The 27,807-nt window shown below is 39.3% G+C and overlaps 1 protein-coding gene across 2 annotated transcripts in view; it reads left to right on the forward strand.

The window, feature by feature from the left end:
* PRICKLE1 (prickle planar cell polarity protein 1) overlaps window positions 1-27,807 on the forward strand; it is a 111,553-nt gene that overhangs the window by 4,013 nt on the left and 79,733 nt on the right. For both annotated transcript variants that reach the window (XM_065934592.1, XM_065934591.1), the window contains exon 2: window positions 1,537-1,659. The gene's annotated coding sequence lies outside the window, so the exon portion shown is untranslated. The remainder of the gene's footprint in view (window positions 1-1,536; window positions 1,660-27,807) is intronic.

Below are 27,807 nucleotides of genomic sequence, written 5' to 3' on the forward strand. Positions count from 1 at the left end.
TAGAAGGTCTCTGTGAGCACATGAGCTGGGAGAGGAAAGGACAATAGTCCGGGTGCCAAGTCCTGCCTCGACGTTGTTCCTCGAAACCTCAGGTGGCACGCGGAGCCAGAGCCAAGTGCCAGGACCCAGGCGGCCCCACTTCTGGGCTCTTCCATCTCTGGACGCACGCCAGCATAGCCCCCAGCGCTGCCAGGAACCAGTACCCACCCTTCTTGTCTGCTGCCGGGCACAGCTGAAGTCGCAGAGGTTAACCACGTGTGTGTTGCTGGAGAAACGTCTATGAACAGTGGAAAAGGCCCGGCCCAAAATTGCACCGGGATCCACCTCACTCCCCGCTTCCCTCACTCCCCTCTCTCCTGAAGGCAGGATGGTGGAAGAGACAGGCTTCACAGGTTGGAGCCCGCTGATGTCATGACACTCCTGGCCCGGAGACGTGACAGAATAATCGGACCCTTTGCCATGTGCCAGAATGACATGATTTTTCCAAGAACCGTTCCTGAGCCAGTGGTCCACTGGCTCTGACTATTTCCAGTCCCCTGGGGGTTCAAACCTCTCAAAGAGAATGTAAAATCCTCCCTGTGTCTCTGTTTTGTATGCTTGTTTAGACTAAACTCTAAAATGCATGTTGGTCAGTTTTGAAGAGACCTCTGCAGAACAAGAGCGATTGCCCAGCCTGAACTGATTAGACCTTTCCAGATTCATTTCCCTGTGAAGAGAGATTTTAAAAGTAAAATAAAAATTAAGATGTCAGCAGAGCAGAAGCCAGTGTAAACATTCTAAAACTTAGAGCCACAAACTAGCAAGCAGCTGTCATTTACCTGGACTTAACGTTTTTTCCCTCTTGCTGTAACTTGGTCTTAAGCGATCCTAAAAAACAACTGACCAATTTGACTGCAGTTGCATTTTTCTCACTGGTAAGTTTGAAGGAAACTCTTGGGAGAGAAGCCTTTTATTTCTAGTGGATTACACTTCAGGGGGGAAAAAAAAAGTGTTATTTCAGTTGTTCAAGTACTGAAGTCATGTACTCCTTTCTAAGAGTTTTGTCCTGACCACTGATTTATAGCACCTACCAGTTTTTGCTTTGTGTACACTTCGCTGTGTTTCCTTCTTGTCTCATTGGGGATCTGGAAAGAAAGAGACGTCGATAATACAGTGAAAATATTGTAGTCAGACGCTGCCAGTAAGGGACCCTGGGTGCAGCATGCTCTCCCTGAGCTGCCCTGCTTTTATCTGCAACGCAGATCCCACGGCTTGCAATTATGGTCTTTGACTTTGGTAACAATTCTGTTTGAAATGTTTCCAATTACACACAATATTGGCGGCATGTAGCAGCTGCATGCCAAAAAGCATTTCCAAGTATGTTCCAAGAATCAGCCTGTGATTGCTTTTAATTTAAATAAAGGCTATTTGGTTTCCTGTGAAGTTTTTTTATAACCACCTTCTCCCCACCAACCCCATTTTTGTCACCTTTAAAAAAAAGTCTGATATAAAATAGCCACCACTTAATGTGATACAATATCGGCCCTGGTTTTCTAGGATGGCTCTTGGTTTTGCACAAGCATGAGGACTGTTCAATAAAGAAAAACTTCAAGAACCACTGTACAACTGTTTGGATTTCCCCAAAGAAGAAAAGAAGGAAAGATTATCTGACCTTGTATTGTAAGTAGCCAATGTTTCAAATTTTTCTGCCTCCTTCTTTATGGATCTGTCATTGTAATTGTCTATTTAGGTCACTGAAGATTCTTTGGTACAGTGTCTTTCCTTCAGATTCTTCTAGTTTTCTTTTTGTGAACCCTTGAACATGTGTTAAAGACACATTAAGAGGGTAGAGAAAGGTCAATAAGAACATTCTTAAAACAGTGGGCTGGTGGGGGAAGGGGGCACAGGAAGAGAACCAGGGAAATAATTTCACCATTCTATAGCATCCAAACCTGCCACATTGCCCCCTCTATGGGCTTGAAATCTCTGAATACTGAAACCTTTTAAAACAGCAATGGCTTAAATCTTTTAATAGCTACCAGATATACTTGCCTTATTAAATCTGAAAATAAGAAAATATACACTCTCAGGACTTGGAGTGAAGGGATTAGTTACAGGACTGGGAGGTTCTGTTTCTAGGATGGTTTGTTGGCCCATTTGAAACATAACACCTAGAGCCAGAGGGTATCCAATAGCTGAGGTGCTAAGATGGTCCCAATTAGGGTGTTTTCACATAGGCTCTTTCAATCCTGGCAAAAGCATCCTATAGAATATAGTGCTTCTTTGGGCTGAACAGTAGTTGACTTGCATAAGTGCCAACATCTCTTCTGGCATTTTTGGAAATCTTCCATCACGTAATAAATAGTGCTGTATAATCCAAATTTGTAAATGCCATGTTTCATGTAGCCCTTGTAGAGACAGCTGAAATTAACCCAGGCTGCTAGGGATTGTTAGATCCTGGAGGTTAGGTTACTGCCTGCATCCAGAGTGCTACCACGAATGAATGATGGTGGAGGCCTTTGATCAAAGCTGGAAGAAGGTGCGAGGTTAGCTTTAGGGTAAGGAGCGCCCACCAACCAACACTTAGACTTGTCCTTTCTCCTTGAAAACTCTTTCAATTAAGCAAACTGTCTCAGAGGAAATTTATTCAACTCAAGGTAAAATAAGGTTTATGTTGCTTTACCAGCTGAGCACCCCAGCCTGCCAAATACTCAGCCCACCCAGGCCCATGTGGTTTTGTAGGGACAGAACCTAATATAGTTACTATGGTTGGACTGGAAAGTCTGTTAAAACCTATTTATATATTGGCCAGTTCCTCTGCCCTCATTGCACTGCTGTATTCTGGATACACACACATATACAACCAACCCTCTTTCAATCTAATAATAGTAAACTGATGTAGATCATGGTATAGTTTCACCAAAGGCATTTGCACTTTCCATTTTTCTGTCTTTTATCTCAATGATAAGTGAATAATATGGTATTGTTCTAAAGAAACTCATAACTTGTTAACTGTAATTGATGTTTCCAACTCTGTTATTTACATGCTTGAATAATGTAAATTCCGTCATTAGGAACTGGAAAAGACTTAGATAGTGTGGCGTTTTGTTTTGCTTCAAAATATCTGCCAAACAATTTAAGGAACTGTTAAATTTTATGTCAGAAGACTCCTTAGTGCTCTGGTGTTGGAATACTTGTTATAATGTGCGTCAAAAGGAGACTGCATTTTTAAATTCTTCTGTGACTATGTAATTAATAAGTATGTTCAGTGCTTGAAGTATGTGCCTGTTACATAATTTTTAGAAAGAGATAAAGTTAGGTCTGAAGTGCATTAGGATATCACAGATGTTTCTTGTAAGAAAATGCATCTGCTTCGTCGGAATTTTGAACTCCTTTCTGATGCCGAGCTTTGTTCCCCGCAAGGGTCGTATGAATAATTTCATTGAGTTGCTTCAGTTCTTATTTATACAAGCCTTGAGAAGAGGACTGAAGTGATAAATAACTTGCCCCCTCACCCAGTTCTGAAATGCCTTAGCCTTTTATGTTTTTGTGAGTATGAAGGGAGGGAATAAAATATACAGAGAAGATGTTTGTGTTTAACTAACTTAATCATATAAGTTCCCTTTGTGGGTCTTCTATAAGCTTAAACAGCTTGTCAGGCTAATAGCCAAAAACATGTCCTCAAGTACTGCCAAACGTGTTAAAAGCAAACCAGGCTTTCTTTATATTGAGGCCCTGGAAACATATTTTTTTTTAAACCTTCTAAATTTTAGAAATAAACCAGAAAAGAAATCCCTCTCTTCTTCTCCTTACCCACGAAAACCAAAAGTATTATTCATTGCAGTGCTGAAATGGAACCTGATGGGAATAATGATATTTGTGTGGGAGTGTTTTAAACTGGCTTGACTTGGCTGTTTAAGCAGGGAGCAAGCAGGTTACCATGGTACTTGATGGGTCTTTATTTTTTATATTTTTATGTTGCCTGTACACAGTGACTTTTTTACTTTGGTTCAGGAACTTTTGGTCAAGTACGTGTTCAGTTCAGTCACTCAGTTGTGTCTGACTCTTTGCAACCCCATGGACTACAGCACGCCAGGCTTCCCTGTCCATCACCAGCTCCCAACATGACTTGCTCAAAGTCATGTCTATCAAGTCAGTGATGCCATCCAACCATCTCATCCTCTGTCGTCCTCTTCTCCTTCCTTTCAATCTTTCCCAACATCAGGGTCTTTTCCAGCGAGTCAGTTCTTCGCATCAGGTGGCCAAAGTATGGGAGTTTCAGCTTCAGCATCAGTCCTTCCAATGAATATTTAGGACTGATTTCCTTTAGGATTGACTGGTTTGATCTCCTTGAAGTCCAAAGGACTCTCAAGAGTCTTCTCCAACACCACAGTTCAGATGTACAGTTCTTGTACATTTATCCTGATTTCTTCTTGAGCGGAAATTCAAGAATAGACAGTGGTGATGTGGTATAATAGTGCAGAAGTTTTTTTACCTTCATTTTCTGAAAATCAGAAAATTTGGACTGTAGTACAATAGCTGTGTGATTTCTAGTCAGCCCACTCAGCCTCTCTGGGCCTCAATTTCCTTATATGCGAAGTAAGGAACTTAGTCCAGGTCAGTACATGTTAACCAGAGATGTGAATCATAAACACCTATGGAGCAAATGCACAGAGGTTTTTTAAGGGAGTGGGTTTGGGGTGGGGTTTTGCACATTTAACTTGAAAAAGCTCCTCAAGTAATTTGATGCCCAGCTGTGGTTAAGAGCCACTAAATTAGATGATCTCTAAGATTTCCTTCCAGTTCTAAAATTTTATGTTTCTAGTCCTACTGGACTGAACGTTTTTCCTTCCTTCCTTTCTCTTTTGTTCATTTGTTCATTCATTCTTAACAGCTATGTTCATGCCTAATGTCACTGTCAAAATGTAGACATTTTAACCCAGTTCCAGGAAGACCTATGTTCTGCTCCTATGAGTAGATGGTAATTGATGTAAGAGGGGAACCATATTAGTTCCGCATTGCACACCCAGCGCCTGACACAGTGCCTGGCACATAGCAGACACTCGACAGCTACAGAGGGCCCAAAAAGTCAGGAAACTCAGAAAATGTGATATTAGTGATTTTAAAATAATATGGCCATTATTCTGTAGTGTACACAGTAGTATAAATATAATGTACACATTAAACTTATATAATGTTAAAAACCAGTGTTACCTCAATAAAAGATAAATTAAAATGAAATAATATGCCCAATATTATGTCCAAATAACATGGGCATATAATATGCCCAGTCAAATAATATGCCCAATCTGTTTTTGTCAACCTCCAAATACCTTTCAAGTAAAGTGTCTCCAAATTTAAAGCAATGGATATAATTGTTCCTCTGGAAAATAGCATAATAAATACATTATTTCCCTTATGTTTCCAGACTTTGGGGATACTCTGTAGTGTACTGATTATATTTTTCCCAGATTAGCAGTTGGTCTCATTGCTTTAAATGTGGAGATGCTTCACCTGAAAAGGTATCTGGAAACTGACAAAAAAAGATACCAAGCATATTACTTTAAAGTGTAATTAATGCCTTATGCAAAACAGTTTATCCTGTGAACACCATAGTTTGCCTTATGTATCCTGATCTCTTGGACTCCTCCTTGAATGAATGATTTTCCAATTTTCTGCCATCATCTGTGTGTGTCAGTTTAAGTGTAACCCAATCAAATTGCTATAAAGTTTTCACAGTTTATATGACAAATTTACAACCTTATTATAATTTGAAGTCTTATTTTAACATATTTCAGATTACAAAGGTCAAAATTTTTTAATAGATTGCTAATTACTGTTATTTTATAGCCAGCAATTATGTTGTATCCTTTTACAGACATGATTCCACATCATGTATTTCTTAATCTATAAACTGCTTCAAAACTGTCCATATCCACAGCATGCGTATACATGTATATGTATATGTACACACATGTATATATTGTTTTAGACCAGATAAATCAGAAATCTCAATAAAATGTGAGACTCACACTCAGTTTTTCTCATAATGACTGGGATGCATCTGAAAGTTTTGCTATCAAGCAGGGGAAAATTCTTGGTTGCATAGTTTTGTGGAAATGGATTAAAAGAGTTTGTTGCCCATTTTGTTTCTTGGCTCTTCAGTCTATTTTTTAAAAAGAGTTATTTCCTATCATTATCTGTTATTACCATTACTGTAGAATATAGATAAAAAGAAACCAATCAGTTGGGGCTTCACAGGTGTCACTAGCAGTAAAGACCCTGCCTGCCAATGCAGGAGACGTAAGAGACACAGGTTTGATCCCTGGGTCTGGTAGATTCCCTGGAGCGGGCATGGCAACTCACTCTAGTATTCTTGCCAGGAGAATCCAAAGGACAGAGGAGCTTGGTGGGCTGCAGTCCATCCATAGGGCTACAAAGCGTCAAACAGGACTGAAGTGACTTAGTGCACATGCAGACAAGTCTATCGGTATAATTGCTGATGACATTTACTTAGTAGGAACAGAAGGAGACATTTGAACCTTACCTGGTTTATTGATTTTGTTGTTGCTGCTGTATGTCGCCATTCTTGAGGGGAGGGAGGGTATTGTTTTGTTTTTAATTAAAAGAACTTTAAAAATTGACCTTTCTAAACCTGGATAACTGTCCAGTTTTCTTTGAATTTTCTCACTGTGAAAGCACGGCCAATAAAAAAATCAGCTAGTGTCAGCTCTTTTTCCCCTACTGTACGCCCACTGACAAATCAACTCATCAGAGCCTCAGAGTAGACATTGACACCTGAGTTATCTGCTTGGGTTGTTTGTACAACTTAACTGGAAAATCCTCTTAGTCAGTATGTGAAGAGATACTACTGTAAGACATTTGAGTTAGGTAAAAGATTAAGTAGTCACTAAACAGAGTTTCAGAATCATTGGAGATAAACTGAGGGCTGGTTCAAAGTATTGTATAAGCCTTATTATTTGTAGGTTTCACTTTCCTGAAGTTTCACAGCTTATCTCCTTGTTTGTTCTGGACTTCAAGCTAGTATAAAAGTACATGTGTTGGGTTTTTCCAGGTGTCATCATGGGTCATTCCATCATTTCAGGTCTCAACTTAAAAAGTCATCTGATACTGGGGAAGCCTTTCCTAATCACCCTACATGAAATAGCAGAGACACCCCCCAGCCACTCTGGAAACCCCTTAACCTGCTTTACTTTTCCCCATAGCCCTTGTCACTACTGGGCAGATGTCTCCTTATTATAGCTGTTTGTTCCAAAAAGAAATTTCTGTGATGTCTGGTCTGTGATTTGACCCCCAGTCTTAAGAGTACTACCTGGCACATAGTCGGTACTTAATAAAATACCTGCAGAATGAATGACTGCAAATATTTAAGGAGCTTCAGATTTGGGGAATATCCGAATTGGGGACTATCCCCAAATATTTGGGGAGCATCCCCTCCCCAGTCTAATAATATGTATACTAATATATATAAACAAGTTAGAGAGTTTACTCTTATATTCTCCTTCTTATAATAGGACCATAAAGTTAGCAAATGGCCACCCTTGTTTTAAAGGGTAGGCATTTGGGGACCATTTTAATGTGAAAGATAAAGGAAAAACAGAAACGAAGATAAAGGAAACACAGAAAATAAGTTGAAAAGTTCCAGAACTGAGTCTTTTGGTGGGGGGGGGGGGGTATTTTATTTATTTTTTTGACAGGGGGCAGTTGGCAACTACAGTGGAGTTTCCGAGCTGTTTCCTCCCTTATGTGAATAAAGCCAGAGAAATGTGATTGAGTATGAGGAAAGAGACTGATCAAATGCCCATCCTCCCTTCTCTCCATCACAAAGTGGTCAATGATATGGAAGCACATAGCAAACTGATGCCATATTAATAGAAACAAGAGGAAATATCGGTAACAGGGAAGCTGTATGATATCCCCCTTCATACTGCTTCTCTGTAACCTTAAAACAAAAGGAGAGACAGTGTCTGCAGACAGACTTGTGTTATTGCCTCATATGTTAAAATAAGGGTGATGGACCATCTTTCACTCAAGAAATCCTGACTTAAATTCCAGAGGTGAAAAGCTAATCCTCTAAGTGATTTCAGCCAGCTTAGTAGGAAACCTAGCTGCTCAAAATTATTATTTTAATGTCTCAGGTTCCAGGGCTAAATTGGCAGTGAGTCAGCTTTCCTATTAAGGCACTGCGCCAACTTATTTGTCCAGAAATTATCCTGTTTTAACTTGGGGGTTCTTTACTGCTAATAAGGCTAATACCTCTGAAGTACACAAAGCACTTTCAGATTCATCTCATTTACCTTCACTGCATCTTTGCATAGAGGTCTAACCAAGGTTATCCCCAATTTATTGATGAAGAAGCTGCCTTTTAGTTCAAGATGCACCTTCCTAAGGAGTGTGGTTTGGATTTTTAGAAAGAAACAAAAGAAAGAGGGAAAAATGAGCAAGCAGTTACAATCTGTCTAAAATTGTTTGACAATGTTTTATTGTTTTGTAAATATTTCTGTGTGTATATTGTTCTACATTAAGTGCTTTGAGATAACTATAGCCTCTACTACTGCTAACTTGCATGTACTCTTGGACAGGTCACTTAATTTTCTGGACTCCTTACCCACTCTATGCCTCAGTTTCCTGAATGATAAAGTGAGAGGCCTGATGACCTTTTAGGCTCAAATTTTTCTTGGTTCTGAAACACTGGGCTTGGAGGCTGTAACTTTAGGGAAGTAGTTAATAGATAGGAGCTGAGGGACCTCCCTGGTGATCCAGTGGCGCTTTGCAGTGCTGGGGACACGGGTTTGGTCCCTGGTCGGGGAACTAACATCCCATGTGCCTCTGAGCAAGTAAGCACGTGCACCGCAGCTAGAGAGCCCGAGTTCTGCGACTACTCACGCCCAGGTGCCACAACTAGAGGGAGTCTGTGTGTGTGATGCAGTGAAGAGCCCACGTGCCAAAACTAAGACCCGTTGCAGCCAAATAAATAAATATTTAAATAAATAAATAGGAGCTGATGTTATTATTATTAATTGTCATCATTACCTATATCCCTGGTTAGAATTATTTAGCAGTCTACTCAAAATTATTCATGTTAACCAGGTGCATCTTTTAAAGATGGCCTTTTTATTCATGTTACAGTGCAGCCTTTTCAAAATTCAACAGTAGCTGTATTTTAAAGACCTAAGAGAATGTCCGGTTTGGTTTCCCCTTACCAAAAGTCTGGTTTAATAGGTTACATTGTAATTTAATATGAGGAGCTTGAAATGCCTTAATATTCAGAGCAAATTATTAATCTGATGTAGTTACAGCAATGGCATTACTTATATTCATACTGAAAGCTACAAATGTGAGCACTGTGTTTATAAATGGGAAATGTGGAAAATGTATAAAGGAGAACTCAAAGTAGTATGTTCACTTACTTATGTAAATCACATAGTGATTATAATTTTGTTAAAATGTTCATTGACCAAATTGGAATTAATTGGGGGAAGTTTGAAGAGGGTTTGCTGGAAAATAAGTGTAGCCCAGGATCCATTCTAGTTGCATTCCTAATATTTTTTAAACCATAATAAAATTCTTATCTCCCAACTCTGCCAGTAAAAGCTGGTGTAAATATACAGTCAGTGGTGAAACTCTTTCTGTATTAATCTTAATATATGTTGGCCTGTGTCACCATACGTACTGCCCTGGCTAGTCCATTTTTCTAGCACTGTAACTAATTAAATCACTGATTTTTAAGCAAATTCTCAGGCTCTTGGATCTTATTCACATTCTAATTAGGCTGAAGTTACAGACGGCCCACCGGGAGGCAGGGTACCACTTATATTCTATCTCTGAAGATGGAGTTTGTGAGTTGTTGGGATGAACACAGCAATGAGCCATGGCCCAGATCCCAGCAGATTCACAAGTGACTGTTAAGTGCTGTTCCAATAAGAAGGCCTATAGAAATGTGACATTAATAATCACCAGTTTGAATCTGGGTCACTTCAGCCATGACTCAAAGATCAAACGCTATCAGCTGGTAATGAGTGTGTGAAAGTGCTGCAGGGAAGCGTTCCATCTCTTAATGGCACCTTTGTGGGCCTTCTCAGCAGACAGCTAAAGGGAGGGATAGAAATAAAGTCACATCTGCTCCTTGGTCTGGAGGCCAGCCCTCCAGGTTACGCTTGGCACACTTTTGCAGAGATGTTTTCTGAACAGTTCACAGTAGTCTCTTATTCCAGCTTCTTAAATGGATATGTAGAACCTTTCATCTTCTGCCTCTTTTCCTGACCATTTATTCACTTCAAAGTGATGTAGCTGTTTTGAATATTCTCCACTGCGTTTTTTCTCCTCTGAAAAGTAAGAAACAATTTCACTTACGAATTCATGTTAACCGATTAATGTGAAGCTTTCAATTTTTATTTCAGTTTGGGGCATCATTTTCACTCAGCATACCTTCATTGAGCCCTGTGGTTTGTTAGGCACTGTGTTAGACTCTTGGGCTACAGACATCAATTGAGGATAGTTCCTTTCTTTAAAAAGCTCACCATTTTATAGGGAAGGAAGGCATTTAAGCACTTGTGAAATACTGTGGTGGAGGCACGAATACAGAAATGTACCAGATACAGTAGTGGCACAAAGCCAAAAGTGGGAGTCGTTTGTCCTGTGTGACTTGATAAGGAAGGCTCCAGGGATGAAGAGATAGTTGATTTGGGTCTTGATGACCGAATAGGAGTTGGCCAAGCCATTAGAATGAACAATGACTCGTCTTAGGCAGAAAGCAAAATTTGTGCAAATGCAGGAAACAAGACAAGCATGATGCTTAGTGAATTACACATCTCTATATTTGGCTCTAAGATTAATTATGCTGTTAGTCGTGGACTTATTGCTACCTTTTTAACACCTCAGTTTCAATGAGAAAATAAGAGATGAATTTTGACAACTTGCATTGTAACCCTGTCTTTCTTCTCTGTAATTGACTTTAAACTTCTGAATAAGAGCTCTCTGTTCTCCTCCTTAAATGTTGCATTAGCCTGGCCAACCCACCAGGTATTTATTTACACTTGTGTCTTTTCCTTGTTATGTTGGTACAATCTAAACTTATTTACTTTTCAGTTTCACTGCCAGATTTCAATTTCAGCCTCAAGTGTTTAGACAACATTTATAATAAGTGTTACACTTCTATGACATTTGCTTTAGTACTGTAAGAGTTTTCCATGAAAGCTAATGGTCGGGAAAAAAAGAAGCCTGAATGTCACCAAGTGGCCTCCAGATGTGTTTTATTGTGTTGGTATCTCTGTTTTGTTTTCATGAAAACTTTTTTTAAGTTTAAAAAACCTTACCAAGCAGAAATAGCAGACAATAGACGTGTAGGAGATGAACTGTTTTCATTTCCTGATTGTTATTTCTTGATCTCCTGTTTCAAAAGCTATGATTCAGCTGAAAAAAAATCCATAACAATATAATTTAGAGTACTGTACTATTTAAAAGCAAGTCATGTTATGTTTGTTTTTCAAAGATAAGTTCACTTCTTAGGTTGGAAGGCCCTCTGTGTTTCAATATGTGGTTCTCAAGTGTGGTGAGATTAAGATGTGATTTAACATCTTTCAGAATTTCTGCCTTCTAATTGTTCACTGAGCAATCAGTATGTTTTCAGGCGGTCTGGCATGTGATAAATATTTTGTAGCATATGGGACTGAACGTGCCAGTTGCAAAAGGCACGTTATAAGCTTTAATTAATTTTCACAACAACCAGATGCACTCTACTTTATTGATGAGAAGTCCACAGACAGTGGAGTTCAGAGCATTGCCCAGATTCATTGAACAAAGTGGTTGACAAACTTTTTGGATAGCTGAACACTCTTCTCAAACACAAGGTTATCCAGAACTCCAGCCTATCAAGTAGAAATTGCTCTTTTTGAGAGGAAGAAAAGGAGTTTGTGATAGGGCTTCCAGATTTATCAAAAAAGCCACACAAGTTGCTTGGTGAATTTAAATTTCAGGTAAACAATTAAGAATTGTTTTTATGTTGCCTCACAGATGTAGAGAACAGACTTGTGGTTCTGCCAAGAGGGAGAGGGTGGGGGAAGGAAGGATGAGAATTTGGGATTAGCAGAGGTAAACTGTTATATATAGGATGGATGACCAACAAGGTCCTATTAACTATATTCGATATCCTATGATAAACCATAATGGAAAATAATATTTTTTTAAAAGAATGTAAAAAAATAATTTTTAGTGTAAGTGCATCTCAACACATGTCCCTAAAGAAAAGAAATAATTGGTAGTTTGTCTGAAATTCAGTTTTAACCATGCATCCTACATTCTACTTGACAACTCGAAGTTCCTATTTCTAGTCCACCTTTTCAACGCCCCTGTATCCTCGGCCAGGTAAGAGTCCTGGTTCCTTGCACACAGTTTAGGAAGAAATAGAAGAGACAGAAGAAATTTGTACAAATGCTCAGAGAGAATTAATAATACATTTTTCTTCTCAGTCCAATTTAGGAAGTATTACCACTTCCTTGGCTTTGTTAGAGAATTTACGTGACCATGTACCGCTGCTACACTCCGTGAGTGAAAGTCGCTCAGTCGTGTCCGACTCTTTGCAACCCCACGGACTGTAGCCCACCAGGCTCCTCTGTCCATGGGATTTTCCAGGCCAGAATACTGGAGTGGATAGCCATTCCCTTCTCCAGGGGATCTTCCCAACCCAGGGATCAAACCCAGGTCTCCTGCTTTGCAGGTGGATTCTTTTCCATCTGAGCCACCAGTTGTAAAGAATTATTGCCTTTGCTTTGCCTTTCTTGTTTTTTAGGGTAAAATACTTCAATCTCCCAGTCTTTGGAAACAATGTTTGTCAAGTCAGCTATGTATAGAAGTCAGCAGTTTAAGAAGCAGCAGAACTGATGGTAAATCAGAATTGCAGGTTGACCAAATAGTCCACACATAAGGAGAAGAATGGGTGGGAGCTTGTGAGCCTGATTCTAAGGCAGCCCCCCAAGGGAGCAGTACCTGGCATGGGCCCATCCTTGGCTTTGGTCTAGTTGACATGTACATGTCTTAGTGGTCCTGGCTGGAGGATATTACCTGGTAACACAGTTCAGTTATTTTGCTCCAATATTTTAAACCAGCCCCCAGATTATTACTCTCATTTTTCAAGCTGACTCCTTTGTGCAGTATTCTTATGTGTTCAGGCATTGTATTTCTCAGTGTAACTGAGTAGAGTCTCATTAGTGATCAGAAGGCACTAAATTTCTTTAGGATGAAACAATCCTTTAGTGCTTGAGGAATCCCTAGACTAACTGATGAGAAATCTTTTAAAAATATACAAGAATTTAAGGACCTTTCCCCAGACCTGTGCTTTGGATTTGATGCCCTGCATGGGTGACCTTCTAACTCTACTGACATTTTTGTATCAGTAAAATATTAGTAATAGTTTATTTCTTGGTGGGTAGATTAGAAATGGATATGATTTCGTGTCCCCTTTTCATTTTTTCCATAATTTGTGCTGTCATTGTGTTACTTTTTAAATAAGGAAAATAAGCATTATTGATATATTTTGAATATTTCATGGAAGGGGAAGCCCATAACTGTTTCCGTGTTTAAATGTTCTAAAGTATAGATGAAGATCATCTGGTATATAGTTTTTATTTTCAAATACTTTTGTATCTTTGAGGGGCTTCCCAAGTGATGCTAGTGGTAAAGAACCTGCCTGTCAATGTAGGAGACAGAGGAGACGCAGGTTTGATCCCCCAGTCGGGAAGATCCCCTGGAGGAGGGCATGGCAACCCACTCCAGTATTCTTGCCTGGAGAATCCCATGGACAGAGGAGCCTGATGGGCTACAGGTTGTGAAGAGTCAGACACAACTGAAGCAACTTAGCATGCATGTATCTTGGAAGGTGCACTGGGATGACCCAGAGGGATGGGATGGGGAGGGAGGTGGGAGAGGGGTTCAGGATGGGGAACACATGTAAATCCATGGCTGATTCATGTCAATGTATGGCAAAAACCACTACAATATTGTAAAGTAATTAGCCTCCAACTAATAAAAATAAATGAAAAAAAATTCAAAAAAAAAAAATATTAAATCTACCCAAATTGTTCACACTTAAAATTTATCTCTCATTCATCCATCTGTTCTATTCATTCAACATATACTTACTCAAGAAACAGAGACATATTCCTATACAAAACAAGAAAGGGGGTGATTAGTGGAAGCAAAAGGAAAGAAAGATCCAAAGATGTGACCTATCCACTCCATCCTTCAGGGCTCTGCGATGTGGAGGGCTGGACTGTGGAATGCACTCATGCAGGAGGAAAGATGCTTGCCCTCAGTTAGCAAATAAGCCCTCTGATGCAGAGTGAGCGAAAATGACTTTCACATCAATCCCTGAAGACCCAGGTCACCCAAATACTGCTGGGGGTTCATTGTCTTGGACCGTATAAACAAACAAGCTCCCATCCCAGGAGCTGGGTCTGAAAAGCCACCAGAACCCCTGCTTGTTTCCAAACACAAGGCCTGAGACTCCAGCATGCCTCTGCTTCTCACCACCGGCTCTAACTGCAGACTCGGTTTGTACTGGATCGGTTCACACCCCACCCCACCAAGCTGCTTCCAGGAATTTTGTTTTTGATCAACTATATAAGTCACAGGGACATTTTCTTTTTCCTATCCACTTCTTTTTGAAGTCTCTTGGAAAAGGAAATAGCCTCTTCATAAAATTCCCTTTTACTGGTCTTTTTGTTGACTTTGAAACTCATACCAAGTTTATAAGATGGAGAAACCTAAAATTTTTGTATTTCTTTCTTTTCTGATATTAACATGTGCAAAAAATAACCTATTCTTGATGTTTGTACTTACTTTCACATTTCAAATAGGCTACATTTTGCTGTACATTTTTCAGTAGCTAGATGAAGGTAGAATTTGACAGGTGATTTGAGGGGATTTTCTTGATAAACCTAGGAAATTAAAGATTTTATATTTGCTAAGACAGCTTTTGTGATTAAGGTTAAATTCACACAGACTATTGCATATTGCATCAAATTAGTTATTGTTGACCCTTACATGTAAATGCTTGAGAAAATAATTTCCCCAGAGGGAGGTGGGAGGGGGGATCGGGATGGGGAATACATGTAACTCCATGGCTGATTCATGTCAATGTATGACAAAACCCAGTGCAATGTTGTGAAGTAATTAGCCTCCAACTAATAAAAATAAATGAAGGAAAAAAAAAAAAAAGAAAAGAATCTCCCCAATATATAAAATAGTTGCTTCAAAATAAAGCTAAATATTTTCTTCTTTGACAATATAGTTTAAAGTTTATATAATACTTTTCAAGAACTCACTGAATATGGAACTTAACTTATTAAGGTTGCACATTTATATTTGGAAAGCCACTGAAATAAATATAAAGGGACTTCCTTAAAGATTTATTTAACTTATGAGTAAACTAGATGTTTTCTAGATAAATATGGGGTACCATTCATAACTGCCTAATTATAATTCTGTGAACTGTTGAAATCAAATCAGTGTCTTGATCAGTTGAGCTGCCAGATGGAATTTTATCAAAAACCTGTACACTTCAGTCATACATTAGGACTCCAGTGAATTTTGTCACAAAAGTCACCTCACACCCCATCTGGAAGGCAGCCATTTCAACATGGAATATGACAATTGTTTACCAGTGCATAGTGAAACAAATAATCTATGACTCATAGAAGGAACTGTATCCAGTTGAAACTTCCAGGGTAATTCAGGTAGGTGGACACAACCACCCAGGTGTCTTGGAACTATTCCAGTTCCAATTGGCTAATGATCTCATACAGCTGAGATCTCTTTGCTGTATCTCCCTGACTAGTTTACTTGTCCGTTAGCGCAGTTCCACCTAGCATCGTGCTGGGACATTGATTTCACACCGATTCACAGAGGAATACATTGGGTCACACGGCGACTGTCTCGTCTCCACCAGGTGTTTCTGTGGGAATCCGATTTCAGAATCTGTGCCGTTCAGCTGCTGACATAATCTTTCAGTTGCACCGGCCAGAGCAGAGTTTCACACAGTGCAGAAGTGCCATACTCCTCATGTTAAATATGAACCTTGGTGGGGTTGCATGTTTCCATCACCGATCCATCTGCTCCAGGGATTGCATCACCACAGAGGAGTTAATTTGTCTTGTTTTGAGGGTCATGTCTAATTGCATAGGTCAGCAAAGAATAATAGATGACTGTTTTTTACTTTGCTTCATGTCTGTGCTTCACTTTTTCTCTAAGGCTGCCCAGCAGGACAATCAGTTTCTGCATAGCTGGTACCATAAGAATGACATCCAGGCTGGAAAAGGTGACTGCTATCTATTGAAACCCTGAGTTAACCCGTCCAGAAAGTTCAATATAGACCCTCTCTAAACTGACTTGCTCACAGAGAACTCTGAATCCAGTAGGGAGAAAGGAGGCACTAGATGGCAGTCTTAAACAAACTTGAAATGATGTTTCCTCTCTTAAATGCATTACCTAAAAGCAGTCACTTCTGTTCAAAGGAACGTGAAAATCCAGGGGCATTATGAAGTTTAATATCCCACTATAAAATTTTGCTTTTGATATGGAAAAGTATTCTATATATAAATCTTGCTCAATCTAAAGGTTAGTTAACCCAATAAACTCTTTGTAAATTGACAGTTTCATAGTTGAAGATGCATGTAGTTCACCTACCTTGCTGGATGTGATAGCTTACCTCGGCCTACTTTAAATATGCTCAGAGCACTTACCTTAGTTTGTGGTTGTTGTTGATGTTGTTCAATTGCTAAGTTGTGTCCGACTCTTTGTGACCCCACGGACTGCAGCACGCCAGGCTCCTCTGTCCTCCACTACCTCCTGGAGTTTGCTCAAACATGTCCATTGACTAGGTGATGCTATCCAACCACTTCATCCTCTGCTGCCCACTTCCCCTTTTGTTTTCAATCCTTCCCAGCATCAGGGTCTTTTCCAGCAAGTCCGCTCTTCACATCAGGTGGCCAAAGTATTAGAGCTTCAACTTCAGCATCAGTCCTTTCAGGAAATATTTAGGGTTGATTTCCTTTAGGACTGACTGGTTTGCTCTCCTTGCTGTCCAAGGGACTCTCAAGAGTCTTCTCTAGCACCACAATTTGAAAGCATCAGTTCTTCAGCAGTCATCCTTTTTTACGGACCAACTCACATCCATACACAATTGCTGATAAAACCATAGCTTTCACTATATGAACCTTTATCAGCAAAGTGATTTCTCTGCTTTTTAATATGCAGTCTAGGTTTATCATAGCTTTCCTTCCAAAGAGTAAGTGTCTTTTAATTTCATGGCTGCAGTCACTGTCTGCAGTGATTTTGGAGCCCAAGAAAATAAAATCTCTCACTGCTTTCATTTTTTCCCCTTCTGTTTGCCATGAAGTAATGGAGCCGAATGCCATGAACATTACAATAGTTTTAAAAATGCACACAGTAGAGTAAAATTGCTTCCCTAAGCTAAGATGAGCTTCTTGAAAATACTACTTAACTGTCACTTCACTTTTTCTGTAAGTGTATTTTCCACCTTACCTCGTGTGCTTTTCCGTGTTGTAAGGTTAATAGTATTAGGTTGGTGCAAAAGCAATAGCAGTTTCTGACCCTGAATTTTAAATCATTATAACTAGGCTCAAATACGTCTTTATTAATCAAAATAGGAACCATTACAATCAATACTTTTTTCCCAACGAGAAATAAGTTTGTTTATTTTTGTAGCATAAAAATCCATGCTTCAGGATTGAACAAACTCTTGGAAAGCGTCTTCTGCATACTGCTGATTGTGGAAGCATTTTTCCTGCAAAAAGTTGTCAAGAAGCTTGAAAAAGCGGTAGCCAGTTGGCAAGAGGTCAGATGAATATGGTGGATAACGCAAAATTTTGTATGTACAGTCACGCGTTATCACAGAGAAGAATTGGGCCTTTTCTGTTGACCAATGCTAGCTGCAGGCCCTGCAGTTTTCCATGCATCTCATCAATTTGCTGAGCATACTTCTCAGATGTAATGGTTTTGCCAGGATTCAGAAAGCTGTAGTGGATCAGATGGGCAGCAGATCACCTGTGACCATGATCTTTTTTTTGGTTTAAGTTTGGCTTTGGAAAGTGCTTTGGAGCTTCTTCTCTGTCCAACCACTGACTTGGTCATTGCTGGTTCTCATATAAAACCCACTTTTCATCGCACATCACAATCTGATCAAGAAATGGTTTGTGGTTGCATAGAATAAGAGAAGACAGCACTTCGAAACGACAATTTTTTTGATTTGTGGTCAGCTCATGAGGCACCCACTTATCAAGCTTTTCACCTTTCCAATTTGTTTCAAATGCCAAATGACAGTAGAATGGTGGACACTGAGTTTTGGTCAGCTTCTCGTGTAGCTGTAAGAGGATCAGCCCTGATGGTGCTCTCAGATGGTTGTTGTCAACTTCCCATGGCCGGTCACTATGCTCCTCATCTTCAGGGCTCTCATCTCCTCTGCAAAATTTCTTGAACCACCACTGCACTGTACGCACATTAGCAGTTCCTGTGCCAAATGTTTTGTTAATGTTGCGAGTTGTCTTCACTGCTTTATGACCCATTTTGAACTCAAATAAGAAGATTGCTCGAATTTGCTTTTTGTCTAACATCATTTCCATAGTCTAAAATACATAGAAAATAAACAGCAAGTAATAATTCATTAGCAAAAAACATAAAGTAAGAAATTCACATTAAAATGATGTATATCATAATGACATTCAAGAATGTATTCCAGCATCAAATGGCAAAGTTCAACAATGCAAACTGCAATGACTTTTGCACCAACCTAATATTTATACTGTGAGATTTTCATTGTTTAAGATATTACCAAAAAAATGTTCCCATGTTCCAAGGTATAGTGAAAATTATGCTATACTTACTAGCAAACTTTACACAGATCTGAAGGAAAGTTTCTGTGTTTATATTGGGCCAGATTGCATTCACAATGAACACAACTAATTAAGCTCCAAAGATCCATCCATACATCAAGTATTATTAGAAATTGCCGTCATTGGGTTATAAGATTGGAGGTGAAGCTTTGCAGGGGTTGTAATGAGTTTCTTTTTGTGCTATTCCTTGTGTATATGTGTGTGTGTATGTGTGTGTATTTTAAGAGGAATGTGTATTCCACCTAAAGACAATAACACTTATACTTCTCACCTTTCTGTCTTGGATAATGATGTCATTAGAAGTTAATTATCTGTTATGAGGTGAAAAAAAGTGTGATTAAAAAATAGGTGAAGTATTTTTTAAAAAATAAAAATATCCCCAAGTGTTTCTCTTTGGGAAATACCCCAGCAAGAGTCTGGCAAGACTGAAAATTTCTATACCAGATTGTCTTCTAATAGCTTTTTAAAAATAGGCTCACAAAGGCTTACAATTCCATTCAGAAGGGGTCAGTTTGACCAGGGGCCCCCACCCCCTGGGCCACAGACCAGTACCGGTTGATGGTTGGTTAGGAACCAGGCTGCACAGCAGGAGGTGAGTGGCCAAGGAGTGAGTGAAACTTCATCTGTGTTTACAGCTGCTCCCCACTGGTCACATTACCACCTGAGCTCCGCCTCCTGTCAAATCAGCAGCGGCATTAGATTCTCATAGGAGCGTGAACCCTACTGTGAACTGCACATGCGAGGGATCTATGTTGCTGACTCCTATGACAATTATTCCAAAACCATCCCTCCCCCTCTCTGTCCTTGGAAAAATTTTTTTCCATGAAACTGGTCCCTGGTGTCAAAACAGTTTCAGATTGCTGGTTTAGACTTTTGGGAGATGTTGTTGTTGTTTAGTCACTAAGTCATGTCCGACTCTATGACCCCATGGACTGCAGCACACCAGGCTTCTCTCTCCATTACTATCTCCCTGAGTTTGCTCAAACTCATGTCCACTGAGTCAGTGATGCCACCCAGCCATCTTATCCTCTGTTGCCCCCTTCTCCTCTTGCCCTCAGTTTTTCCCAGCATCAGGGTCTTTTCTAGTGAGTCCACTCTTTGCATCAGGTGGCCAAAGTATTGAAGTTTCAGCTTTAGCATCAACTCTTTCAGTGAATATTCAGGGCTGATTTCCTTTAGGATTCACTGGTGTGATCTCCTTGCTGTCTAAGGTACTCTCAACACTCTTCCCCAGCACCACAGTTCAAAAGTGTCAATTCAGCGCTCAGCCTTCTTTATGGTCCAACTCTCACATCCATATGTGACTACTGGGAAAACCATAGCTTTGAATATATGGACCTTGGTCAGCAGAGTGATGTCTCTGCTTTTTAAAACACTGTCTAGGTTTGACATAGCTAACATAGCTATTCTTCCAAGAAGCAAGTGTCTTTTAGTTTCATGACTACAGTCACCATTTGCATTACAGATTATTATAAAGTCTTTCTTGCACTTAATAGAATGTCTAATACAGAAAATGTATTCCATACATATTTGTTCATCAACTGACTATGTGTATCAAGGGCATTTTTAGTATACAACAAATCATTTGGGTCGGTAATTTCTTCCATATTATTACTATTTTAGTATTTTAAATTATTATTTGCAGTGAAGCTAACTGGCTTGTAGGCATCAACATAATGAAATGTCCAACAGATTTAGACCTCACCAAAACACTTCTCTAAAGACTTTTTTATTAAGTGTATAATCTCTAAGAGGGCTTCCCAGATGGCGCTAGTGGTAAAGAATCCACCTGCCAGTGCAGGAAACATAAGAGACATGGGTTCAATCCCTGGTTGATTGTAAATCAACTATACTTCAATCAAAAATTAAAACAAAATAGTAATAGTAATCCTTTTGCCCCTCATATACAGAAATTGGAATTGGCAAAGACAGTGTGCAAATGCGTCCTGTTCATTCAGCCTCAAACTTGTATTACACAGTGCTGAGCACATATTGTAATTCATCTCTTTATAGTTTATCTTCTGCACCCTGAAACTTGGGATAGTTTATCTTCTACACCCTGAAGTTTGGGGGCCTTAAGGAAAACAATTGATACTCATGTTTTTATTTTTAGAATAAGCTAAAAGCAGGGGCTCAAAATTTTTTACTTGATGAATAAATAAATGTTTCTCAAGCAAAAAGCCAAGGTTGGGGCCCCAGGTCCTGAGGACTGTGTCAGCCCCATGAGATCACTGGCCACTTCTGTACCTCTGGTGCCTGGCTGAAAATGGTACCAAATGTTTGATGAATTTGGGTGGCTATGGAGAGTTGGAAGAGTTCTTAGATTTAATTGAAGCTTCGATATTGAAAATACTTCTACACACATTCTCCTTTAATCCTGGTAGCAAACTGTGGGTCAGTTGTCTCATTTGATAATGCAGAATCAGGTTCCATACGGTTCAGAGAATCACTGTGAGTCACACAGTTACCAAATGTTTGCACCAGACTAGAATCCAGACATCCTGCACGATCCAGTGCGCTCTGCCCTAGTTTGCTGGAGGCCAGCTCACAGACTATCTGAGCTGAGACACCCCTGTCACCTCTCCGGCCGGCCGCTCTGCTGGCCACTGTGCATCCTCAAACCTTCGCCACCATCCATATATGTGCTAAGTTAGTAACTTCAAAAATCACCTAGTTGTCCAAGTTAGAAACCTGGATGTTATCCTTGATTCCTCTTTTTCACATTCCTTCAACCACAAGTCCCATCTCATTTACCTCTCAGACCTTTCTGAGACAGCCATCATCCTTTTCTCTCCAAGGTTCACTTGTTCGTCTTCATTCACTAATCCATCATCAGGTTTCTGGACTCGTCCTCCTCCCTCACACTGCAGAGCGATCCTTTTTTCCTTTTTTGAATACACCGTGAGCACAATTTGTGGGATCTTAGTTCTCTGACTAGGCACTGAATCTGCGCCCTTGGCAGTAAAAGTGTGAAGTCCTGACTACTGCACCGCCAGGAAATTACTAGAGGGATCCGCTTCATTCAAATGGTGCTTCTCCCGTGACTCCTCTATGGGCTGGCTCTTGAGCCCACCCTGTAAACATATCTGTAGGGTTTCTCCTTTGCCTTTAGCCATCTAGCAACACAGGTGGTCTCTTTCCAGGGTAGAGCCACATTTTTCCTCCTTCCACCCCCAGATCCTCATTCTGGCTCATTGTAGGTAAGTATAGTAGCCATAGAATCAGGCCTCAAAGCAGAGACCTTGGAAGGGAGTTGTAGCTCTTCTATCAGTTCCTTTAGCCCAGTCCTTCTCCAGCGCCCTCCTCTCCCCAGCTTCTGGGATCATGAGGTTGGTGCTGGTTTAAAAAAGGAAAAAAATAAAATAAAAAAATAAAAATAAATAAAAAAAGAAAAAAGGAAACTAGGGAAACTGGCTGTGGTTGAAAAGTAACTAGCCAAAAAAACAAAAACAAAAAAAGCAGATGCAAACAAACATACAGAACAAATGGATAAAACTGCAGGTTTGGGGAATTCCTGTGGCCAAGCCCTATGGCCGGGGGAAAAAAAAAAAAAAAAGAGCCTCCACAACATTGGCCAGGCTCTGCCACTAAAGATGAGGTGCTGCTTTGGCTATGGTGGGGAGGAAACCCATTGAAAAGGACTCCCTTTTTACCTTTTTTTCTCTGTCCTTGTGTCCCTGAAGGATCCCATCCTACATTCTGTGCTGCTTTATTAAATGCCAAGTCCAGGGTCTTTATAAACGGCATCTGGAAAAGTACCACTTTGGGGGTGGGGTCTGGAGGGAGGTTGAGGTGGGCCAGGTACTCCCCATGCCCCTGCTCTATCCACCCTTAGAACACACCCCTTCTGGATACTTCCCAGAGCCTCTGGTTCTCAAGGCAACCCCACCCGCTGGTTTCCTTCCCTCCCACCTCTCTCCAGCTTGCATGGTTGATGAGAGTCTGGAAGGAAGGATCCCGTTTTAAAAAACTTGCTGCGCTGATGGCCTCTCCTCTGAGTCCTGCTATGCAACTTGAATGTTCCTCAGTGCCAAGAGAGCGGCTGTTCCCAGAAAGCTGGTGATATCCAGCGGCAACCCAGATGTCCCTGAATCTGGCAACCCCGACTGAGATGGTAGTATTTGTATTTGACCTTGAGCGCACTGACTCAGATATTTATGAATGATATTTCCAAGCAGGTGGTATCAACTGTTAACTCCTTTTGGGATTCTTTGTTTACTTTCAGTTTTCTAGTGTTCCTGTTCTTACCCCCCCCCCAAAAAATGTGTTTAAATAAATGCAAACTAAATACAAGCTAATCCTTTTTGTAATAATTGAATTATGACTCTTTATTACCAGTGACATGGAGCTCTACATCTGGACGCATTTCAGTAAATGTATCCTTCTGCTTTTGTTTACATTCCACTAGGACTTTGGAATCCAAATAATTCTGAAAGTGACAAAAATTAAATCCTTTTACAGCCAGCCCTTCCAAGGATATTTCTTTGAATTCTGCTGTGAAGTTTGGGAAATGTTATTCCTACATTTTAAAATATGACCTCCAGAAAAATTTTGATAGTATTTTGGAAAGGTACATTTTTCCCTTTCCAAAAGTGGAAATTGGGAAAAGGGTGAGGTGATGAGTTCAAGGTTTTTTTATGTTATCTCACTTTAGAATTGTGCTGTATTTAGCGTGACTGTGCATATCGGTTTATATATGTTGTCCCAACATTGTTATTAATTGCCCTCAAAAAGTGTCCTGATTTGCATGATAAATCATAGGTTCTCCTAACTGATTTTATTTAATTATCAAACAATTGATTGGGATTTTTGTTTGTCTGTAATTAAGTTTTTCAGAAAAATGGGGGAAAAAAATACTGGGCTCTAAAAAACCCCAATATTTAAATGTAGTTTGAGAAAGAAGCAGTCAGTATTCTTACTCACCCTGCTTGAATTTGGCTTGCCACAGGCAAGTTTCTAATTGTGGCAGTAACTTAGCTCTGTATTTTCCAGAGCTGTGAAACTGTCTGGATCACAATTTTAAGATTGTAATTAAATCCACTAAAATTGGAATGCAAGTTACATCTTTGTTGGTGATCCAGTGTTTCTGGCCAGTGATTTCCACCAGCTGTCTTAGCAGCAAAGTTTCTTCCACCGGTATATCATTCATTTTTTTCTCTTTTCCATCTGTGATTTAGGGTACTGAAGTCACTCTGTTCCCATCTCTTCTCCACATCATGAAGTTGATATTTAAGTTTTATCTGCTGGTCTTTGTCTTGCCTTGGTTCTTTCTCATCCATTTCATGGTGAATCCTTACACCTTTGGTATTTCTTACATATATTCATTCATTTATTCACTTCTCATTTTTTTCATTGCTAGTTCTTTTTTTTTTTTTTTCTTTTTTTTAAATTTATTTTTAAGGTATCTTCCAGAGATGCTTTATTTTCAGAATTAACTTCAGCTGATTTCAGGAACATTTCAAGTACACTAGCAACTTTTCTTAATTTCCTTTAGCTCTATTATGTGTATAATACACTTTGTCTGCTATCAACATCTTTTACATCTTCAAAATGGGTTTCACTCTTTTAGACAATCTCTAGTGAGGTTTCCCTCCCCCTCTTAATCTTTCCCTTTGTAATCTCACCATGTTAGCACATATATTTTAATTTTCTAATACAATAAATGAGATAAGATATCTTTGCCTTTTGATTGATTTGAAAATGGGGAGTGAGACATTACATTTTCACCTATTTGTCTGAGAACAGCCATAAGATGACAGTTTAATGACTGATAAATTTCTCACAGTGATTTTGAATTAGCAATATATCTTGACCTTTCTTAGTTATTTTACATACATGTTTTACATACATTTTCATAGTTATTCTACATACATGTTGAATCATTTTCTCTGAAAACAGATATCTCAAATGGAAAATAAGATGAATTTCATTATGTATCCTGATAAAATCTCTAGTGAGGATTTGTAACATATGTATTTACCTGCAATTCAAAAACATTTGTGGACTTCTAAAGTATGATCTTTCCATTTAAACCAAATTAGATCATTAATTCTTAGAACAGAGCTAATTTTCTACTGTAAATATTGCACTTGAGACACATATTCACCGAAGATATTAATAGATGCCAGTAGTAAGCTATTCTATGAGTGTTAGAAAGCTGTGAGTCTAATGGGGTAGGGAAAAAAATAGTATTCAGGAGAAAAATCTGGGTGGAGTAACAGGAAAGTTTAGTAGAAAAAAGAAGGTCAAGAGAAGTGACTGGGAGTGGTTAAAAAGGGCTTTCATAATGAAAAATGCCTTTGGCTGCTGGAGACTTTTCTATTGTGTTATTATTTTTTTAATAGATCTTTCCCTCACAAACACACACCAAAGGAAAGCGGAAAAAAGGTTATTACTAAATATATAGTCCCCTTGTTGCCTCAGTGACCGCCATCTTGCTGTAGCAGATGACACTCTATTATTAGTAGGAGGCATTTGAAGGATGTTGGTTTGATAAAGTATAACCCCTAAGCCACTTCCCTAACATGATCTTTCTAATATCTTCAAAAAGTGTCTGAGGCTTATCTGGTTCTAATCTTGTCTGGCAATGTGACAAATGCCTCAGGGAAGTGGGAAGGATATAACCTGTCTTCAGAGATTTATAGCATCTCAGGCATCACAGATCCTGGAAGACATTTTTTGTTCTCCTAGGGGACAGGATTCTATTAATATTGTTTTACTATTAACATGAATTAGCAATATTATTACTGATTTTCGGGACTGCCAGTGGTACATGTGTTTCTTGCATAAAGATGGTGCCTTTGACTTACCAGGATGAAGGGGTATTTTTTCCAGAATCAGATGCACATTCATTCTTGCCTGTCATTGCTTGTGAACAGTAGTGGCCTTGTCTGAAATGACTGTCCGGGGTTGGGACTGCTGGCTTTAGCCAAGGCAAAGGGCAGATGTAACTAAATAACTGCCTAGTTCAAATAAAATATAGAAATAACAGATGCTTGCTTTTAATGGAAAATTGGATCACTTACTGTCTCCCACACTTTCTGTCTCTGGCATTTTTTCCTGCACTCTTCAACAAAGAGTCTCAGACAATAGAAATGGTATTAAATAAGTTTAAATATTGAGTCAAAGACCAAGAATATCTAAATGTTGAATGATCTCCTGTTTTATCTGTGGTATCTAAAATTTTACTTCTATACTTTGTTTGAAGAACTTGTGCCTATTTGTTTCTTTTCCAGAGCATATAGACCTGTTATTGGTTAGCACATTAATTTTGTGAAGCAGTATTTAGGGAGCATGGATACAGTTGTTTTACTCGCCAATGTTTTGTGTTTGTAGAATGCCTTCAGCACAGACTCCAGACTGCACCTGGAGTGTCCTTCCCCTGCTGGGAGAATGGAGGAAAAACCTGTTTAATTGTGATCACTCAAATCAGGTTGAATCAATACTGGAGCCAAAGGCAGGTTGGTAGCCTGTCTCTGAGGGAAGAGAGATCAAGATCTTTCCCTTCACATGAAAAATCTTAAGTAAGTTTTATTTTGGTGCATTTTGATTAGGAAGGAGCGTTTAAACATCTTGACATCAAAATAACTCTTCAGGTTAAAAGATCTCTGACAGCTAAATGGATTATGTAGGTTAATGTTATTTTCTAAAAGTCACTAGGAAACAGAGTTGAAATGAGAGATGATATTAGTGACAAAGAAGAAAAAGTGGTTTTTTTGTAGGAGTTTCAGTGCATGTCTAGCACTTCACAGAGGCCTGAACTCATTGTCCTTTGATTTTCTTTTTTTTTTTTTCAGACTCTACTGCTCACAATTTCTCAATTTTCTATAGAAATGTATCCTCTACACTGCAACCTAAAAGCTAGGACATCTCACAATTGAAAAAAAAAATGTATAAAATAAATCATGCAATTCAGTATGCCTGGTTAGGTATCAGATTAAAAAAGAAAGAAAGAAATCCTGTCTGTTTGGTAGCTATTAGACTGCTAAGAAAATTAACTATTTCAATATACTTGCATTGCCAGCGGCGTATTCTCCCTTCTCAGCACAGCTTCCCTTGGCTGTGGTTCATACCATATCAACCATGTACATCAACTCTGGCTCCTCTATGGGAAAATGAAGTTCTTTAAAAGAATATAAGGTCATAAAAGCCAAGAAATAGCACTTTATTACTTTCTATAAGAGGACTTTTAAAACAGAGTGTTTCTTTGTAGCTTAGTGACCTAAAGGCAACAGTGATGCTTGTCCTGTGAGCCTGTGGTCCAGCTCCCACCCCCGGCTGGCATCTGCTGGCCCCAGGAGAGCTGCTGGGGACCCAGACAAGCCACGTCCTGTTGGAGACCGTCACTGCATTTTCCACAACAGCATTGGAATTTTCCTAAGGCACTTTCACATCTGGAATTTTAAAGAAAGTTTGCCCTTCAATAAAATGGTAGTAAATCTTAGGAAACATTGTGCCTTTTTTGTTTTAATTAATTTCTCTCCTAAACCATTAACAAATTATTGGGTGTTCCCTCCCTTTTTCACCCTTAATGGTAATAATGGACAAAGAGAAGAATTATGGTAACAATGGACAAAGAGAAGAATTATGAAATGCTCTTTTGTATGTTACCTTTTTAATTTTTTTATTCATTTTTTAAAATTTTTGGCTGAGCTTTGCAGCATGTGGGATCTTAGTTCCCGGACCAGGAATCAAACCTGTATCCTCTGCATTGGAAGCGTGGAGTCTTAACTGCTGGACCACCAGGGAGGTCCCTGGATGTTACTTTTGAGTTAAGGTGGTATAGATATTTTGCAGAATATCTTTCCATTTCTTACATAAGAATATGTGTGCACTACATTATAAATATTAGGGGCTTCCCTAGTGGCTCAGCAGCGCAAGAGAAGTAGGTTCGATCCCAGGG

The sequence above is a fragment of the Muntiacus reevesi genome, chromosome 4 (genome assembly GCF_963930625.1).
Source record: "Muntiacus reevesi chromosome 4, mMunRee1.1, whole genome shotgun sequence".
In the NCBI taxonomy this organism is placed as follows: Eukaryota; Metazoa; Chordata; class Mammalia; order Artiodactyla; family Cervidae; genus Muntiacus; species Muntiacus reevesi.